The following is a 6,000-nucleotide window of genomic DNA, read 5'->3' on the forward strand; positions in this document are numbered from 1 at the left end:
AAACATTCAAGTGTAGGAACAATATAAAAAAACATATTTTTGTTTGGAGTGGAGGGGGAAAATCAATAGACGTGGCAAGTAGTGATGCATGCATCTATTTTTGGAAAACTGAAAATGAATGAGAATGTTGTTTGCTTGATATACATATTGAACTATTTACATCCTTCCAACCTCTCCTGTCCTCTCCCCTCAGCTCTGTGTAAACAGATGTTCAGTGAATATTTGTCTTGTGGCGTTTCATCTCAGCAGAATGAATCACGGCTTCCCAGTTGTGCTGAGCAGCAGATAATTTAATGTTTTTAACAGTATCTTGTTTCTTTCTGACAATGTTTTAAGCTCCCTGAAGAGTCCTAAACCACCACGAGTCCTGGGAGTGTCTGCTGCGGGATAACTGGGACATTTTTTGCCGGTGGGTGGCCGACCGACCTACCGTTACTGTTTGTGTGGCGTGTGGTTCCAGCGTGTAATCTTTCTCTTAGTGGTTAGTTCAAGGACTCACACACTGAATCATCCACTTTCATAAAAGATCAATGGAACATTATTATAAGACGGGTTTCATTTAGGAGGGATTTTTCATTTTGGAAAAACGAACGCATGCAATTCAATTTTTCATTTGAAGAGGGGAACACAAAGACACAAAATGACTAAAAAAAGACAGAAAATGACCAAAAAAAAGACACAAAATGACAAAAAAAAGACACAAAATGACAAAAAAAAGACACAAAATGACCAAAAAGACACAAAATGACAAAAAAAAGATACAAAATAGCCAAAAAAAGACACAATAAACTAAAAAAAGACAACAAAAGACACAAAAGGACCAAAAAAGACACAAAATAACTAAAAAAGACACAAAATTACCAAAAAAAGACACAAAAAGACACAAAATGACTAAAAAAAAGACACATCTGTGCGTCCTACGCCCAAACTATAACTCTGACAGCTTTACCAGAGGATTGTGAGGGAGAAGACTAATTTTCCTACGTTTCTATGTATAAATTATTTCTGTAGAGTGGAATTTGCGGCCTGGAGCGCAGTTTTCAAATGTATTTTTTGACAGTTTTTTCTCTCCCTCTACTCTCTGGCGATGATGTCACACACTGTGACACGAACATTCCGTGCAATACACACCCATTATAATCTCAGAATTTCTCCAAAAATGATCATGGTCATTGAACAGGGATTGATAAAAAACTATATGACCTATCGAAACCTGGATTAATACACCAATACACAAGACTTGTGTCTACTGTTTAAAGTTTAAATGGAGTCTCTAGGTGAAATTATGCCGGAGAAGTAGACGTTTAAAAATCTCCAATTATTATTCTTTTTCGCTTATTTTTTTTCAGCCGTCCCATTCACTTCAATGCAACATTTTGGGCAGTTTTTCATATTCTGTAGAGAAAAGTAATAGCACACCGATCCCGATCAAACCGCACGTTTTGATATATAATTTGTCCTGCAACTCTTCAAGTTGTAGGACGAGTAGCGGGACGAAATTGCGTCCGGAAGAGGAAGAAGAAGAAATCCACAGTATAACAGTAGTGGCCCTAATGACTGAATGAAGAATTTTTCATTTGAAGAGGGGGACACAAAGTTATATATATTTCAAAGAAGTAGTACTTCTGTATGTGTGTCTTGTCTTCATTATTTCTGCTTCAAGAAGAGATCAAAGCGTCATATAGTAGCTGAGAGCAGCTATAAAGGCTCCTCCAGCAGATCAGAGACAGAAGTTCGTCTGGTAGTTTCAGAGAAAGATGTCATCCTCAGCCTTTAACCCCCGAGGCTAGGACGCTAGGACCAACACAACAAAAACTCTGAGTCACTCAGCTGGAAATGTCAAAGTGAGGTGTGAGCAGACACTTTCAGAGTCTCACCTTCACACAGCTGACGGAGCAGGGTACAGTGCACAAAACCCTTCATTACACCTGAAAAATACACGTCTGCAGGTGAAGTGGTGTGAAGACGAGAAGACACAAAATGACCAAAAAAAACACAGAAAAAGACACACAATTAACTAAAAAGGACACAAAATGACTAAAAAAAGACAATAAACTAAAAGAGACACAACAAAACACACAAAATGACCAAAAAAGACACAAAAAACTTAAAAAGACACAAAATAACCCAAAAAGACACAAAATGACCAAAAAAAGACACAAAATAACCCAAAAAGACACAAAATGACCAAAAAAAGACACAAAATGACCAAAAGATACACAAAATGACCAAAAAAAGACACAACAAAAAAAGACACAACAAAAGACAAAATGACCAAAGAAGACACAAAATAACTAAAAAAGACACAAAATGACCAAAAAAAGACAAAATGTCCAAAAAGAGACACAAAAAAACCTAAAAAAGACACAAAAGACACAGAATTACCAAAAAAGACACAAAGAGACACAAAATAACTAAAAAAAGACACAAAATGACAAAAAAAAGACACAAAATAACTTAAAAAGACACAAAATGACCAAAAAAAGACACAAAATAACTTAAAAAGACACAAAATGACCAAAAAAAGACACAAAATAACTAAAAAAAAGACACAAAATGACCAAAAAAGACACAAAATAATAAAAAAGACACTAATTCACCAAAGACATGAAGCTGGTCTGGTGAAAGGAGAAGCGTCACATGGTCAGATGAGTCATCTCTCTCTAAGACAGACTCGTCCAGAGCAACAAGTCAACAAGTCTGGGAACTCGTCCCCCACTGAGAAAATAATGTCTGATTGTTGTGTTGAAGGCGAGACCAGACATGGTGAAAACATCATTTATTTATGCATTGGGACATTTTGAGGTTATGGGCTAGTTTGCTTTCAAAACATGTTGTTTTTCCAGACAAGTGGAAAGAAAAAAACACATTTAGGTGAGACACTTTGTCAGATTTCTCCTAAAAAGTTAGGATTGCACAACCACTCATTTGCATTTTAAAACAAACAACTTCAAAATACTCTCATGAATGTATGATTTTAAAAAAAAAAAGTTTTGCAGCCCAGTTGGTTTGACAACACCTCTAAAAAATAGTCTTTTACTACTAGCCAGAAATCTTGACTTAGGGAGCACTTAGGGAGTGTTTAGTCTTTTTTTTTTTTTTTTTTTTCTAATTTTGTGTTTATTTTAGTCATTTTGTGTCTTTATGGCTTAATTTTATGTAATTTTTTGGTCAATTTGATTATTTTTTGGGTAACTTTGTGTCTTTTCTGACAAATCCCAAAGTATCAAGTTGTTACTTTCGAAGGAGTCTCTGGCGAGAGAGATGTTTTAGTTGTTGTCTGCTTCATTATTTGTCCAAATATCAACTGAGTTTGTATGATTTGCATGTTAAATTGGGGGTTGCAACTCAAAAAGCTTGAGAACTTCTGCACAATTCAACAAACAGACAGCAGGTCAACAGGTTTCAGGCCGGCTCAGCATCACAACACACCAGATAATCGAGCTTCTTGTGGAAAAATGATGTCACAGCGCAGCAAACTAATACCTGCTGCAGCTGCTGAGGTGGTCTGCTCCTGCAAGTCATCCATTAAACTCCATTAATGTTTGTGTTTGCTTGATTACTTGGCAGCTAAAAGGAGTATCTTATTTATTCCTTCAGCAACTGTCCTTAATTAAATGTCTATCTGGTGCTGGAAAAAAACAAATCTGGAATATTTTACAGCTCAGACAAGTGACTATTGTGTTGATGTAACTCCTCAAACCCACCACTAGAGGTCAGTCAAGAGCCTTGGATGGTTTTTGGATGCTTTGATGCCAAATGAAGTCATTTTTCTATTTCATAAACCACAACTTGTTACATTGGCTGACAAATACAAGCGACTTTCTAAAGAAGTTTAAAAGAAGAATGGTAATGTTGGTGATTTTGTGATAAGAAGAGAAAGGGAAATTAAAAAGACTTCATGGCGTTTGGTTTAAATTCTCCTCAGCCTGCTCGATGGCATGTTAAATCACCTGATACGCAGCCAGAGAGAGTTGAAATAAGCTGCTGGCAGACCATTAGACGTATCGGGGAGGTAATGGATGAGCATTTGGGCGTCTAACTCTGCGTGAGGCGAGTGTGTGACTGACGGCGAATGATTGAAATGGAGAATATTCAGCAGAACACTTGCTTTCTCTCACTCCTCGTGATGGACTAAAGTCTATTTAACTACCTTCTCTCTTGCAGCTTATCAGAGTTCGGATCAAGTCTAGAAACTTTGGAAAAAGTAATTAAAATCTCTTTCTCGGATCTCACAATCAGATAGAAACTTTACAATCTGCAGACTTTTATATTAGATGCATTTTTCTTCTCTTTTGTCTGCTACTTCTCTCTCCACTGAGCCCCCCTCTTCGCTGTTTATCCCAGGAAATGCACTCACTCCAGCGTCCATCCCTCACAACACCAATTAAAGCTTTTCCTGTGTTCTGTGTGCCAGTGATGTCTAAAATGAGCATGTCATGTTCTGCCCAAGGAGGTTCTGATTAATTGTGATCAGTGAAAGCGTACAGGCAGTTTGTTTCAGATACTGCGCTTCTTTTATTTTCTTTTGTCCCCTTTTTTTTGTCGGTTTCTGGAAGGGAGCCTGATTTTAAATAGAATTTTGTGGACCATGACAACAAAACAAAGCTGCTTTATTTCGGTGGCTAATGACTTGGCCCGGAGCAACGTTATCCAGTTGGCCAAGCTAAAAGACAATTTGCCAGAAAAATACACATGCACAAATAGGTATGCATGAACACATACACAGACAGACACTTGTAATTGCCAGTACAATAGTTCAGCCCCACTCCTGGAGGGAGTTAAGGATTCATGCATGCCAGTAAACAAGAGTTCAGTTTGTTTTATCACTTTCTGGAGCGGGCATGAGAGGAGGTGCATGTTTTATGAGCACTACAAGTGGAGCGGCGCGTACGCAATACTTTTTCTTCTGCAGACACATGCAGAAACACATGGTCGCAAACACATCCCCAAAGGAATCCGTGCCCACAAGGTCCTCATTAGTAGGCACAGCCAGTTCATTCTCTTCATGTGTTGCTCCACGGAGGCTAAAAAGTGGCCTGGAGACAGAAGAAAAGGTTTCTGACCTGGATTAACCCATCTGTAAATCATTGCTGCTGAACGGATCACATCACTGCATCATGTATACAGAACATTCTGTCTCATGCAGGACAAAGCTCAACACATGCTCACAAGTTTAATTCTGAACTTTGAATTAAAGTTGAAGCTTAAGCTGCTTATACTGTATGAATCAAACTGTTTTTTTTTGCACATGCATATTTGCACACCTGTATATTTGCACACTTGCTGTAACTGTTATCTATGAGTAAACTAATGCACATGGACCATCCATTCCACTTCTTTCTATCCTAGGCTTTGTATTGTGGGCTCATGTTTTGTATCAAGGTTATAATAGTTTTAGGATAGGATTTTTCATTAGTTTTATTTTTAATTTTGTTGTAAATTCAGTTAGTTTTAATTAGTTTTTAGAGTGAGTTTGCTAGTTTTAATTAGTTTTTATTTTTTTGAAAATGCTTAGTTTTCGTTTAGTTTTGATTAGTTTTCGTGTTAGTTTTTTTAGTAATGGGGTATTTGTTGGGTGCCAGATTCAAAAAGTCACAATAAATGTTTCCTTTATTTCCTTTGTCTGATCCATCTCAGCCCCAATAAGTTTATTAAGTCATAAAACCAGATAGATGAAATAGATTTCATATCAACCAAAAAGGTTTACGGATGAAAAAAGTTGACAAAGATGAAAACTAAGGACATTTTCACTATAATTTTAGTTAGTTTTGTAACCACACAATACTGTTACAGTTATCGTTTTTCAAAAAAATCTCATTTTTATTTTTATTTTTATTTCAGTTAACGAAAATGTGTTTACAATTCTAGTTTTCGTTATCTATAATAACCTTGTTTTGTATAGGTGGAATATGTATGTATACATGTGTTGTGTTGTGTTGTGTGTATGTTAGCTGCTGGAACACCTACATTTCTCTGCTGGGATGAATAAAGTATATC

Source organism: Centropristis striata, chromosome 24, assembly GCF_030273125.1.
Source record: "Centropristis striata isolate RG_2023a ecotype Rhode Island chromosome 24, C.striata_1.0, whole genome shotgun sequence".
In the NCBI taxonomy this organism is placed as follows: domain Eukaryota; kingdom Metazoa; phylum Chordata; class Actinopteri; order Perciformes; family Serranidae; genus Centropristis; species Centropristis striata.